Source organism: Marmota marmota, unplaced genomic scaffold (genome assembly GCF_001458135.2).
Source record: "Marmota marmota marmota unplaced genomic scaffold, marMar, whole genome shotgun sequence".
NCBI classification, from domain to species: Eukaryota; Metazoa; Chordata; class Mammalia; order Rodentia; family Sciuridae; genus Marmota; species Marmota marmota.
In genome coordinates, this window is record NW_025999913.1 from 16386879 (window position 1) to 16402158 (window position 15280).

General features: G+C 46.4%; 1 long non-coding RNA gene across 9 annotated transcripts in view; it reads left to right on the plus strand.

Annotated features, from left to right (window-relative positions):
- The window catches only part of LOC107149427, a 290671-nt gene that overhangs the window by 184843 nt on the left and 90548 nt on the right, over window positions 1-15280 (plus strand). For all 9 annotated transcript variants that reach the window (XR_007346266.1, XR_007346269.1, XR_007346267.1 and 6 more), the window contains one exon: window positions 14574-14689. This is a non-coding gene — a long non-coding RNA (uncharacterized LOC107149427). The remainder of the gene's footprint in view (window positions 1-14573; window positions 14690-15280) is intronic.

The following is a 15280-nucleotide window of genomic DNA, read 5'->3' on the forward strand; positions in this document are numbered from 1 at the left end:
GATTAACAAGTGCCTGATCCGAAAGCCCCCACTGTCTTTGTGAACTTTTACTAACTGAACATGTCACGCCACACAGGACACAATTGCAGCGAATACTGATGTGTGTCTGGTAGGAAATTCCATTGAGGGTGGGAGGCACAGGTATCTGTGTTGAAATAGGGGATTTTGAGGGTGGGGGCTCGGCCTTATTTACCAAGATTTGACCTTTCTGATAGGTGTCTTGACTTCGCAGGAATGCAGAGTTAGGGATCCTAATATTTGCCACCAGGTAATATTTATTTAGTGATGTGAGAACCCTGGGCATTAGTTGACTGCAAGTGTGATCATTAACAGGACCCAGGGAAATGCTACCAGAAATAATGGAACCTTTGTTATCACGGTGATTATTTTTTTTTTCTCCTCACCAATGGAACAAGGGAAAAGTGATATTTGTTATCACATCAGGCAGGGAATTTACAAATGATAAAGAGTTAGAGAGGCTGCATTCTTTCCAGTATCTGACTCCTCTGGTCACAAGTATCTTTCTCAGTGGAAAGATAAAAACACTTGACCGGGGCCATAAATTTGCTCTGTCTTCTCACCAAGGCCTTCGGAAGTCTTGAACAGCCTTGACCGCCTCCACTCCTGCTTTTATTGAAAGGATGCTTATTATGTGCTGATAGTTTAAGGAGGGCTGAGGACAAACAGCAGAGACACCAGCACAGTTTCCCTAGAAGAGAAGGCTCAAGCGAATACTTGGTGGTGTGGTGGCGGAAACTGCCAATCCCCTCTCGCCCCACAGTTCACACCAGAGCCTTGTGCGTAGAACGACACCTTAATTGGTTTGGCCAAGAGTGAGTATTAAAGGCAAACAATTAAAAAGAGCTCGTGTTCCCCATTTTTATGATTGATAACCACATTTCTGCTTTCCATCAATCACCCTCGCTTCCGTTGCTGCTGGAGGGTCGCCATTTGGCCTCCCCCTGGTCAGGATGGGAGGCCTCAGTGGTGGAGATGCAGTGGTTCTGAAGGGCTTAGCTACTTTGGAAGTGCCTACGTGTTCCTTGATGGCACCCTCTGGGACTTGCAGATGGGGTTCTCCTGTGTATGTATGGGACCAGCTTTTGAAATGGCAGAACCAGTTAGGCGGTTTGTCATCACACTCTGCACAGTGGGAGTGTTGTTCCCGTAGGTCATTAGCAAAGCTGCAGACCTGTCGGGGAGGGTCCTGGGGGACTGGGCCTTCTCATCCCTGTCCTTAGCTTCCTGTTGCACTGTAGCTGACCTGAGACTGGTAGCTGAAATGACACCATCATGGGGCTGGGGAGCACACTTTACTGTTCTCAGTAGATCTGTACTAAACTATTTTTGCCTTTTCAGAACGCAGAACTAGGAGACTGTTGGCCTGCTTTGCATACCCTATAGGTATGTCTGGCTGTTTCTGATGAGTGAGGTATTGTCCTCTGGTTACCTGCTTGCAAGACAGGGTCTGTTGACACGATATGCATTTCAATCATCTTTATTACACAGCAGTCTGAAAACCCTTTAGGGCAAGTCAGGAAAGTTCCCCACCCCACAACCTCTGCGTTCCTAAGACAGGCAAAGCAGACACCAGCAGTTCATATTTCTGAATTTTTAGAGATTTCTCTAGTGATAATGAAAGGCCTCACCAAATAGTCAAACATTTCATTTGAATTGCACGTTAGGTGAGGGGAGCCAAAGTCCCCAGGTGTTGTTCTTCCTCTCTGAGTACATCAATCTTGCTGCCACAGAGGTGCCCCTGGGACGGCTTTGAGGGATGAAAGAGCGAGGTAGCCTTAGGATTTGGGCCTCCTGCCCTCTGCTCTTCCCCATTCCTGATCCCTCAGGATTCTTGACAGCCCTTTGCTGTTGAAGGTTTGGCCAGGAAGTGCACTGCTAATAATTTCAATTCAGAACGCTTAGCACGTTGGTTTCCCTGGGTTCTGGCAGCAGCTGAATGCTAGCTTCTCTATAGGTGGGGCCAGGGGCCCTCGGGCTTTAGGTTGGCTCCTAAGCAGCTAAGGCTGGCAGAGTCCTCCTGCACCATCCTCTCCACCTCAAGAGTCCTCCAGCACTTGGAAGAAAGTTGGTTGGACTTGGGTACCCCAACATTTGCCAATGAGGAAACCATTTTTACTTGAATCATGTGGTGTTTCCTGCTGTAGTTCTGACTTCTCATTTGCCTTCCCATAGCTATCAAAATATAATTTTTCCTTTTCATGTTAATTTCTTTATTAACGTACTGTATTCGGTTTTTGCACCATCTGGTTTAAGAAGTGCTAATGGGCATATGGATATATTCCACCCTCCAAATAAAGCGGGGGGGGGGCAAGGTCATGGGTGGGAATCAGGGTGGATGTGTTGGGGTTTCCATGGAGTTCAAGTGTGAGAGTCCATGCCACCCGTGGGCTCAGCTCCCTGGCTGTTGGAGGGGCGGGTGGTGAGCCAGATTCTCATTTCCCCTCGGAGGTGGGGTCCATTGTCACGGTAGATGGTTGCCCATGATGGGCTCTTTGAAGATCACTTTGGACAGTGTGTGCAAACTCTTAGAAATAATAGAAACTTTACAGTTAGACTTTAAATCAGCTTTCCCGTCAGTGCTTGCTAAGAAAGCATTTCTTACAATAATCCTACAAATACTTCTTCCATGTTTGATGTCTCCTGTCCCAGGGACTCGAATTCCTATAGACTACTGACCCCTAAACCTCGACTTCTTGTTGTCTTCCTGTCCTAGAATCCGCCTCCACATTCCCATGATTCTGCTGTAAGACTCCGGCTCCGTGGCCGAGAAGTACATCATGTTGAACTCCGAGGCGTTCAAAGCGAATCCATCCCCTGCTTTACTCAGCCTTGTGTCCTCACGTCCTCTCCACCTTTAGGTCATCCAGGTGGAGGCTGGGGTGCCTGACTCCTTATTCCTCAGGCGGAGGGCACCCATCCATCAGGAGTCTTTCCCACTTGATCTGCTGAATGTCCCTGGAAGGAGCCCTCTCCTCTCCATTTCTGGGCTATCATTTAGTTCCATCTCCTATTTCTTGCTAGATGACTGCAATAGATCTGCCTGACTCCAGAGTTAGGATATTTGGGGAGATTTCTTATATTTCTCTCCCCTGCCTCAGAGCCTCTAGGAGGTGGGGGACCCTGGGCTTTCCTTTGTCCTCCTCCTGTGTTCAAGGTCCCCTCCACATTCTGAGGGTGCCGCATGCTTCTCTGGCTTCTCTCGCTCACTGACTGTGGGAATTGAATCTTTCTTCCCATCAGAAGCCTGGCCAACGGGTCGCTGCGAGGGCTCTGTCAATATACCGTTGTCTGGGGCCCCTTTGTCCCAGCAAACACGGTGAGCTGTAATAGTTTGTTTATGTCTGTGTCCCCCACTGGATCAGGTGTTGCTCAAGAGCAATGACTGTTTCACGTCTGGCACCCAATAGACAGTCAATAAATATTTGTCGAGTGACTGTCGATTGCAGATGGAGGCTGTGGTGCTGACACGTGGTTCTTGATGTGGTCCCTGGTAAAAAGGCTTCGTAGGTCTGTTAGTATGCTCATACTGTTTACTTTTTCGCTTATTTTCCTTTTACCTTTAACATAGCTGCACTGCTACCTGTTGGAGATAAGCGTAGAAGTTAAAATTAGAAAATTCAGGAACCCTGGCTTTACATATCACAGCCGACTTCTCTGACAGCTTACAGAGTGTCTCCGCCCTGACCTCGGCTTATGAGGTCCAGCCTTACTGCCTCCAGACCAGAAAGTCTCCTCCCCGTCTCAAGTGTCTGAAAGGCATTCATGTTTTAGAAAAGGAGGGTCTTGCAACTCTAAAGTGTCTACACTTACCTAAGGGGAGTTGCAGCTGGGCCGACTGGTTCAGGTCGGGGCAGATAGCATCTCAGCCTGGATTTAACCGTGTTTTACAGCACTGAGTCCTCCAGTCCGTGTTTCTGCTAATAACAGATTGCAGGGGGCGGAAGAGAAAAATGAGGGTAAAGAGGCCCTATTAAAAAACAGTCATTTCTGATGACTTCTAAGCTGCGAGGAGCTTGCATTTCTAGAACCTGGTTCTCCTGGTCGCACTGTGCTGGGCAGCGTTGCTGGCAGCACAGGAGTGGGCAGACTCCGTCGAGCGGGCGATTTCCAGACAACTGGAGCGTTCCAGAGACCTCCGTCTCCTGATTCCTAGTGTATGTGGGCTGAATCCCAACACATAGATAAGATTTCAAATATTAAGATAATACACATAGCTGGGTGCTGTGGCGCACGCCTGTAATCCCAGCAGCTTGGGAGGCTGAGGCAGGACGATCGCGAGTTCAAAGCCAGCCTCAGCAAAAGCGAGGCACCAAGCAACTCAGTGAGACCCTGTCTCTAAATAAAATACAAAATAGGACTGGGGATGTGGGCCAGGGGGCGAGTGCCCCCAAATTCAATCCCTGGTATTCCTCCTCCCCCAAAATAGATAATACAGATAGTAAAAAAACTAGGTTAGGGATTTTCATGTTGATATTAAATCTCTAGCTGTTCCTGTAAATCACTGATCTTGTTCATGTTCTCCTGGTTTTACGTGTATTGTGTGTGTGTGTGTGTGTGTGTGTGTGTTTGTGTCTCCACACCTTTGTGTGTCCATCACAGTCAGGGTACAGAGCTGCTCCCATGCGAAGGCCCTTTGTCCTGTCCTGTGATGGCCAGGCTCATCCCTTCCCCCAGACCCTGACCTGGGCAACAACTCATCTGTTGCCCTTTCCTATAATCATGTCATTCCAAACAGGCTATACACACGGAGTCACCCAGCATGTGACTTTTAAAGATTGTCTTTCTTCTCTGTGTAAATTCCCTAGAGGGATCCGACTTGTGTGTTTCAATAATTTGTTCAGTTTTATTGCTGATTGATTTGCTGATCTCCCATTCTGTGAGAAACTGTTTTCCAGAGCAGCTGACTCGTGTCTGTCCCACCAGCAGGGGATGAGTATCCAGTTTCTCCGCACTTTTGCCAGAATGAAGTTTTGCTGCTGTGTTTTATTCTCACCCTTCCAAGAGGGGTGTCGTAATGTCACCTTGTGGTTTCGGTTGCATTTCTCTGATGGCTGACGGTGCTGAGGATCTTTGCATGTGCTCATGTATTATCCGTGTAGCCTCTTTGCTAAAATGTCTCTCCCTGTCTTTTGCCATTTTTAAAAATTGGATTGTTTTTCTAGCTTTCTAAAATTTTTTGTTTTTGCATCATATCTTTTCCAATCCTACATAAATATATTTGGAGTGATTTTCTATGGCTGTCGTATAATTGAATTGTATCTGTCTGTGGAGCTAGGGATGGAACCCAGGGCCTCAGGCCTGCTAGACAGGCGCTCTACCACAGAGCTACACTCCCCTACAAACTGTCTTTTGTCAATCCCATCTGACAGCCGCTGACTTTTAGCTCTGTATCTAGGTGGTGTACGTGTAATATGATCATGATAGATTCTGTTTTAGATCCACCATTCCATTTCTTTTTTCTTTCTTCTTCTTTACTTTTGCTGCCGTACTTGGGTTCCTTGAACATTTCTAGCATTCTGTACCAACTAGATGACTGTGATTGTGACCTTCGTGTCTCTGTGTAGCGTTTGAGTGTTGCTCCGTAGAGTCCGACACACGTGGGATTTTTAGCATCCACCTGTGGTTCATAGTGCCTCCCTTCCTCGGGCATGGAGTCTTCACCCCTCACGGTCCCTCTGTGAGTCCTCCTCTGTGCCAGTGCTGTCTTCATGGGACATTGACCTGCAGAGGAGTCCCATCAGGCCCTTTCTGATTTTGACCTTCACTCCCACTTTGAAGAGCTCAGGAGGATCAGTGGGTCTGCTTCAGTGGGCCAGATACTGCTCATCTCACTCACTCTTCCTTTGATGCGGTGGTTAGTCACGGTTCCTTCTGGTATCAGCTTCCTTCTGTCTGAAGAACTTCCTCTAGCAACTCTGCCGATGCAGAATTCTGCAATCCAATCTGAAAGTATTCTTCCTCCACGATTGCCTTCATTCACCTTTATTCCTGACAGAGGTTCTCATGGTGATAAAGTCTGGGGTGACTGGTCTTCAAGAATGGGTTCTGGTTTGCTCTGGTCTCCATGGTTTGCACAAGAGATCTGGGGTCCTTCTGAATACTTCTCTATTCGGAACAAATCATTTTAAGCTAGCTGCTTTGAAAGTTATTTCTTGATGGTTTTAATTGTAAAATACACATACAACATGCCACTTCAGCATTTAGAATGAACAATTTAGTGGCACTGGTTGCACCCTGTGATATCATAAGCCGCCACCCTCTCCAGGGTTGGAACTCATCATTCCAAATTTGGTGTCCTTCATATTTAGCAGTTTGTTTTGTGGTTCTCTGGGTTTACCCTGTTTAGGGTTTGCTCAGATTCTTCAAACTATATAGGTTCATATCTTTTGCTAAACGGCCAACTTTTCCTGTGTTCTGTCTTCACATATATTTTTAGCACACATTCTTTCTTGACTGCTTTGGTGACCTCATGGACATGAATGTTAGGTCTCTGGTTATTGAGTCACATATCTCTGAAGCCTGGTTTTTTGATTTCCCAACCTTCTCCTCTCTCTCATTCGGGTTGGATTGTAGTCTGTTGATTTCTCTCCAAGTCCAGTGACTCTATCTTCTATCAGTCTTCATTCTGCTCTTGAGTCCATCCAGTGAATCTCAAATTTTGATTAGTGCCTTTTTCGTTTTAAGGTTTTCATTGATTTCTTCTTATTATGGTTTAGATATGAGGTGTCCCCCAAAAGCTCATATGTGAGACAATGCAAGAAACTAGAGGTGAAATGATGGGGTTAAGAGAGCCTTAATCTAACCAGTACATCAATCCACTTGAATGGATTAACTGGGGTGGCTCTGGGCAGGGAGGGTGTGGCTGGAGGAGATGGGTCTTGGGGGCCTGCCTTTGGGTTTGTTTTGCTCCTGGTGAGCAGAGCTTCCTGGTTACCATACCCTTAGCCATGCTTCTCCACCACCACGCCCTTCCGCCATGATGCTCTGCCTCCCCGTGGGCCCAGAGCAATGCAGTCAGCCACCTGTGGACTGAGACCTCTGAAAAACCATGAGCCAAGTAAACTTTTCCTCTTCTGATTGTTCTTGTCAGGTCTTTTGGTCACAGTGACAAAAAAGAAAAAAAAAAAACCCACTGTATATTTTCTGTTTCCTTGCTAATACTTTTAATTAAAACATTTATTTCAAGAATGCTCATGATTTGTCATTCAGCTGTAGGTATCATGTCAGTGCATTTCAGTGTCGCGGCCGAGTCTTTGCATGTCTCCCCATAACCTCAGCCTCCGTGCCGTGTTGGAGAGTCTGTGGAGCCTCTTCCTGTGGGAGCTGAAGTTCTCGTGGCTCTCTGTGTACAGTAATCTTGGGAACTTTCCGGGGTACGTTCAAGATCGCGTTGTTAGGCCCAGTCGTGAGGAAGGTGTGGATTCTTTTTTCTTTCTGTTTTAAGGCAGGCATTCGACTGGGTTAGGATCAGGCTGCAATTTCTAACCTATCCGCAGGGGGTGCTTTCAATTTCAGTTGATTTTTCAAAGTCCTTGGGGTCCGCTCTTGACTCTGTTCTGAGTGGACCCCCCACTTATGGTCAGTCAGGGACCTCTTGGGGTCGGTCTGTCCTCAAAGTCCTTGGTGTGTAATGGCAGTCTCACCCACGCCTTATGGTTTGGTCATGACCTCTGCAACTCATAAGCAATTTTATGGACCACTTTCCTGTTGACATGCTCCCTGATGCTCTTGGTTCCCCGGGGCTCCCCTCGTTGGTCCTTCAGGTTCTGCTGTGCATGTCCTTATCTGAGCCTCTGCTGGACCCTAGGGACAGGATGACAGAGAGGACCAAAGCAGAGGAGGTTGGCCTCCTGGGTCCTCCAGCAGCTGGGGAGCAGCTTCCCTTCCATGAACATATCATTACGGTCTCTGCTCTTGCTGCCCTGGGACTGTGTGGGGTCCAGGGCACAAGAGCTGACCCCAAGACCAAGCCAGGGATCCGGACTCATCCTGTTTTGGGTCCTTCATTTGTGGCATGAGCCAGCACTAGAGCTCCCGTCACTACTGTTTCCAGGGTTCTCATTGCCTCAAGTTCTGACCAGAGGCCGAAGGTGGAACGTGGGGTGGTGGGGGGGGGGGGTTGATCATAGTTTTGATTCCAGGCATTGTCTGTGATTTGCCTGATGCTGTTTGCTTTTCCGAGTCTCCCACTCTGTCTTCTGCTCAGGTGTGTAGTTCAGTGCAGAGAGAGAGACCAGGAGTCCCACCCAGTCCTGCCTGAGCTTGGGGACAGCTGTCTCCCTCTCCCCAGCTGCACAGTCCTGAGTGATGATCCTGGGAGCATCGTTACTTCTGTGCTTAGTTTTAGGTGCTTTATCGTGAAATTTAGTTAAGTTTTGTACGTATCAAATTATGATGTAAACCTAGATAGGGAGAAAAATTCAAAGGGTATTTGATATTGATGTGTGTGTGCACCCGCACACTCCTACGCACAACCATGATTTCCTTAGGTAATTCAGAGCCCGGCCAGCCCTGCAGTGGTGACAGAACCGTCCTCAGCTCTGGGGACATTGTGCTGGACTTAATGTGTTATTGTGTTCTTACAGATAAACATTACTAGTCCAAGAGAGTATGAATCTCTGTCAAATGTTGGAGATAGAAATTTTAATTTTTCTGTTATCTTGTTCCAGTCTTTACAATTAACAGAAAACGCATGATCATGGTAAAATTAGCTAAAAGGAGTTGGTGTGGAATGAGCAAGCTGTGTGTGTGTGTGTATGTGTGTGTGTGTGTGTGTGTGTGTGTGTGTGTCTAGGAAGATTTCACCTCTTTCAAAGAGGGACCAGTAGCAGAAATTCCTGGTCACTCTGAGTCAGGGGTCAGTCAGGGAAACTGAGCCTGGTTTATGTCCAGCAGAGAAGGATTGAATGCAAAGTAGTGGAGAGTGAGGTCACAATCGTCCAAAGGATCTGAGGAACCAATGGACAGCGAGCTGGTGCTCACCCAGATCAGGGCCTGCAGGGAGTGATGACCTCCAAGGAAAGAGACTGTGCTCCCCGCCCAGCACTGTCACTCAGTCCCCATGGGAGCCACGGTTCACTGCTGCTGCCACTTCATGACATGGGTCATAAGACTGTGCACAAATCTGTGGCTACCGGAGTTGGAGAGCAGTGGATGCTGCCGTTTCCCAGTTTCCCAGAGTGCCTCTCCTGGAAAGAGCCCAATCCAGCCTCCAAGCCCCTGAGAGGTGAGAGCTTAGGAAAAGAGTGATGGTGCTCAGCATCATAGATGCACAGTTCATTTCCATCTTATTGTTTGGCTTTGATCATGTACTGAATGTGGTACCCAAGATTCTCAGCTGTGTGAGGGTAGAAATAGACTCCATAGTCTTAAAATACCCCATGGAGCACAGCACAGCCCATGCTTGTTACTATCTTTGTCACATCATGATGACCAGAACACCAAGCACATCTTCCTATGAAAGACGGATCTTCTTTACTTCTGGGGCCATGGGCAAAAGGCCACGGAGGTGGCGTCACAAGTATACTTTTTATAGCTGTGTAATATTTCACTGAGCCGTTCTGACATAAGTTACATGTCCTTATTGTTGAACTTTCCCTTTTCACCATTATGAATAATGCTGCATGACATACTGTGCCTAGAAATTTTTGTATCTGTGATCATTTCCTTAAGATAGGAATTGCCAAGCAGATTTTGAAACTAACTATACTCTTTTGCCCGACCACTGAAGCACATGAATCTTCTTGCCTACATTTGCGTCAGTGCTTGGCATTATCCGTCCTTCATGTTAGCGGCCCTGGTGGGTGTGCTGTAGCATCTCATCCTAGATTTGATTTGCATTTCTTCCTAATGACTAATGAAATTGACAGCTTCCTCTGGTGCTTAGTGGACATTTGGAGATCCTCTTTCTGAAGAGCTTATTCAGCCTGTTTTGGGGGTTGGATTTTATTTTTTCCTTTTGACATCTGAGAGTTCTTTGTATGCTTTGGAAATGAGCCCTTTGACAGTTATGCGAGTCTCGAATATCCTTGCCCACTCTGTGGTTTGTCTTTTGTGCTCACAAAGCTGGCTTTTGGTGAACAGAAGGTTTGAATATTCGTATAGTCAGACTCGTCATTCGTCTTCTCTCCGACGAGGTGTTTCTGTGTTCTGTGTAGAAGGCTCTTCCTCTCTCCCGTGCCAGTTTCTGGAAGCCTCATTGTTCTCTGTCCCACTCGAAGTCCTGCAGTCCACCTGGGACTAACTCTATGTATGTTGTGACTTAAAGATCTTTTTTTTTTTTTAAATCATCAGATAGATGGGAAGATTGAGCCAGCCATTTGATAGAAATAACTCCCTGCAGGGCATCCCAAATCAGCTGCTGGGGTCTGAGGGTACTTTCCCAGATCCGCTGGGTGTTTCCGGCTGACTCCTCGGGCTGCTTCCTCCTGACTTCTCTCCCAGGGCCGAGCCCCAGGGACTGATGTTCTTAGCTATCTTTTGTCTTGAGCTTCTACTTATAACACCAGCAGTTACCTCTCCAACAAAACGCATGCCGTGTCACACATTTAACATTCAGATTTTGTCTCTGGGCATCAAAAAGTGACTGACGGGACCCGCTTCTTGATGGTGATATGCTCTGCATTATTTATTAAACCCGTGTTAACTCAAATAATTTTAAGCCCTTGTTTTTAGCTATTAGTTATTTCTTCCTCCTTCTAAACTTTTATCAGAACTATCTGAGAATAGAAAGCAAGACTAACACGCGCGCACACACACACACACACACACACACACACACGTATATATTTCCTTCTTGTGACCCCTTTCCCTGTGTGCTTTGGTAAAGGAGGTTTACAATCAATAAAATTATCAGAAGTAAAAGAGACCGGGAAAGTTGTGACTAGTCAACGGAATGGAAGATTTGACTAATCCACAAAGCAATTAACCTCTTTTTAAGTAATCTGGAGCCAGCCTAGAGAGTGGATTAGGAGTGCCAAGGAGGGTTTATTTTAGGAAACTGACTTTAAAATAACCCATTTTCCCTTCCTATATCTGTATCCTCTGACTTTGCTTTTGCATTCCCGTAGCCTCCGTCTCTTCCCATATCCTGAGATGAGTTTTCAGAAAAGAAACTTCATCAAAAAGTTTATCCTGAGTTTGCTACAATTAAAAAAATAATCAGGAGCAATAAAAAGAAAGCTCAACATGACCCAGAACGCTCTGCAGGGAAGCCGGACCAGCTCGTAGCTGCATGAGCGGGTGTGAGCACGCTCCTCCTTGCTAATGGTCAGCTAAACTGTTTAGACATCTCAATGGCTGCACACCGTCCACTGCACCTGGCTGATAAGTGTGCAAATGTTCTGGAGAAAATTCCTTTAATTTCTTATTATGAACCAAGAGCAGCTCATTTTGTAAAAGAAAATTGCTGCTCGAAGTTCTTGGCCACTCAAGGAGTTCACCAGCATCGACTTCTACAGAAACCAGGGCTCTCAGTTCTTTGAGAGACAGCAGAACAGAACACAGCTGTGTGACTGCTGGGGCCGCAGTACGGCCATTTATGAAGCCATTTTCCCTTTTATTTTCTCCCACAAACCACCCAGTGATGTTATGAAGACGGGGATATTATGTTTTCAGAAGAAGGAGGCAGAGGCTCAGGGATTTCAAGGACGAGGGCCCAGAGGCACTGAGCACGCAGGCTGGTAATGAGAACCGCTCCCGTTGATTGAGCGCTCAGTGTTTTCTGAGAACTTTTCTAAGTGCTCTGCACATATTAAATTTTTAAATGTTCACATTAGTCCTGCGAGGGAGTGCTATTCTTATCTACATTTCACCCGTGGGGACGCTGAGGCATGAGGAGGCGAAGGAAGTATTCAGGATCCTAGTAAAAGTGCGGAACCTGAAGTCCCAGGAGCCCAGGCTGTGCCCTTCCCAGGGGGGCTTCAACCCCAGAGCTGGGCGCCAGGGCTCCTGCTCCTTCACAGCAATGGGTGCCATCCTATGGCTAGTGCATGGGATCCAGAGCTCACTGCTCAGGCTGGGCCAAGCTGGTTGCTGTGTTTCTGCTCCTCGCCTAGCAGAGGTGGGGTGGACTCGCCTCTGGATTCCAGGGATTCTAGTGGAAATCCAGCTCGGCTTCCCCATCTCCTTTTTGTGTCCACTGTTAACCAAGGGCAGTCTTGTCCTGCTCCCAGATCCCCTCTTACACCTCTTGATGGTCACCCACACGTCCTTGACCCTGACCTGTCACAGCCCACCACATGGAAAGGCGCACTGTAGCTCGTCCCGTGACGCGCGCGTCTTTCCCACTGCACAGGGACTTCCTCGCCAGCTCCCAGTTCTCTCGTGTTTGCCGGGAGAGCGTCTGTCTTGTCTTCCCAGACCTCAGGCTCAGGCTTTGCAGAGACGCCTCCGTGTCCTGGAGTTCCGTGTGTTTGTGAACCTTGGCCGGGAGTCTCATCCTGTCCCGTGGTCACCTGTCCAGTGACTGTGTTTTGTGGAGTTTTGTTCCCTTGTAGGTAACGTCTCCCCAGTTTTTTGCCCTTCTACAATTTCGTACTTGCTCTTGGCTTTTGGATTACATTTTAAGACGGGTGTATCATACGCCCCACACAACAGGTGGTTTTTTTAGCACTGCATTTAATGTGTAGGTTAATTTGAGGTGAGTTAAGATTGTTTTTCAATTTCAAATCTATTCATGAATGCAATATCTATCTCCACTTACTGTGATTTCCATTTATCTTTAAACAGAGTAATTTTATACATATTTTGTTGAATTTCTAAGAATCTTATATTATGTGTTGCTATCGTGAATAAGTTCATTTTTTGCTTTTGTTATGTTTTCTGTATGATTTTACTGGTTTACAACAATGTTGCTCAATTTTTAATGTTCATTTTGTATACAAGGTCCGTATTAAACTCTTCCTAATTCTTTTGATTTTTAGATTCTCTTGATTGTCTGTGTAGATAACATATACTAATATGAGCTTCAAAGTTTTTATTTCTAGTTCAACTTTGTCACTACTATTATTATTATCTTAGTTCATTGGTCAGCACTTTTCATACAAAGTTGGAAATATTGTGTTTTATCCATAATGTTACCATAATTTTTTGTATTAAAATTGTACATTTGAAATGTAGTGGAGGATAGAAGAGTATAGCAATCTGCCTCTCAAAATTTTCCAACCTTTAGTGGGAAGTACCATGAAGATGTTGTTGATTTCTTCCTGTTTTCCAAGTTCCTGTGGCTGTATCTGTTCCCATATATATGCATTCACACAGATTGCAAGATACATAGAATATTTATGCACATGAAACTCTACCTGTTTTTATTCCCACTGAAATTTAGCACATTTAGAGAATTTCTTCATTCTTTTTACAGCTGAGTAATGCACCATGGTGTGGGTGTACCATTTACCTGTTAGTGCACTTTTACTTTTTTGTATCTGCAAACAACACTGAGACAAACTAACCTGAATTAATGGGCAAATTAAATGCAATGCCAATCACTTCATGTATTTCCAGATTTATGTTTTACGGAAATGTATTCCTAAAAGTGAAGGCTTTGAGTAAAACGAGAACCTTGTACTTTTACAACTTTGTGTATGGGAAACAAGTCCTGCACTACGGCAGGGCGGCCACTGTGGTGGACCTTCCTGTGCTCTGTGCCCACTCTGGTCAATTCACGGTCCATCTAGTGGCAGGTATACCTGTTCCCCTCCACAACTGGAATATGTGCAAGCGTTTTAATGTTTATCTAAAAAAGACAGTTTGTTTCTAGATGCATAAACACAGTACCATTATCACATCTCTGAAATTAACAGCATTCCTTAGTAGTTCCAAATAGCCTGTCAGTGTTCACATTTCTGGTGGTCCCAATTTTATTTACACTTTTTTTTTTAAATCTGGATCTAAATAAAGTCTGTGTATTGAGTCAGTTACCCTGTCTCTTAGATTTCTATGAACCCACAGATTCCCGCTGCCTCTGTCCATTTTTTCAATTTGTTAAGAATGTGCTACAGAACTTCCTATTGTTTCAATTTGTTAATCTCATTGTTTTCTCTTATTCTCTGCATGTCCTATAAGTTGTAATTAGATGTCAAACTGCACTGTCCCATAAAATGGACATGGGCCCCATGTGATTATTTTAAGCTACATAGCTCAGTTGGTAGGGTTCTTGCCTCCCGTGTACAAGGCCCCGGGTTCTAATCACCAGGAACACACACACACACACAGACACACACACACACACACACAGCCTGAAACTTTAGTTCCTCAGTTGCACCAGCAACATTTCAGAAACTTATTGGCCATTTGCAGCTCGTGGCTACCACCCAGGACAGCACAGATGAGATTCCCGTTGTTACAGGGAATTCTGTCGCTGTGCAGCGCTGGTTGGGAGGCTTGCTTGGTTGGGTTGATCCATGTCCTCCCTCCCTTTCCCTCAGGAGGATCCTAACTTCTGGTTGCCTTATATGATTTTAGCAGCCATGGGTGATCATTACTCAACTGCACTATTCAATTGGGATTTCCAAATAACGATGCCCGTGTTCTGAAACTTCTCCTTTTTCCAGAATCCTGTTTCCGAGTCCCCTCCGTGTGGCCTGGAGCAGCAGCAGGCTCCTCCCGAGAAGATGGCTGGATGGATGTCACAGGCCCGCGTGCCACTGTACATGGAGCCTTCCCCACGGTGGGTCCTTGTGTTTTCCGTTTGTGCCATCAGCAGTGCTGTTAGGGACACCCTCCTGCGTGTGTGCCAGCGGTGCCCACATCGATGCTCCTCCACTCTGGGGCACCCACCTCGGCGTGACCCAGCCTGGGATGGGGGCTGTGTCCCTAGAGCCATAGCTCGTGGCTACTGCCCAGGACAGCACAGATCAGGTTCCCGACCCCCGGCTCCCACTCTGGTTGCCCTAGCCTGGGGCTCGGCCTCTCCTGCCAGAGGACATTTCTGGGCCATGAGGATGTCCATGGGGGCTGTGTCTTGGGATTTCTCCTTTAGTCTGTGCGGTGGTTTGGGGACCATGGCGTAAGTCACTTGTGATCTCAAGCCACTGTCATGAAGTGAAGGTGGCATCATTATGTGCTTAGGTTTGGTGATGAGAATGGAGACCTTGCTGGAATTCTAGATGGAATCCGCTGCTTGATGAGGTGGCTTGGCTGTTTATTTATTTATTTCACCACTTGTCATTGTGGGTGTGACGCTCAGGGAAGCAGCTTTCTGTTCTGAGTTTAATGTACATCAGTGATTGTCATCAAAAGTGATTCCCCTGTGGGGGGC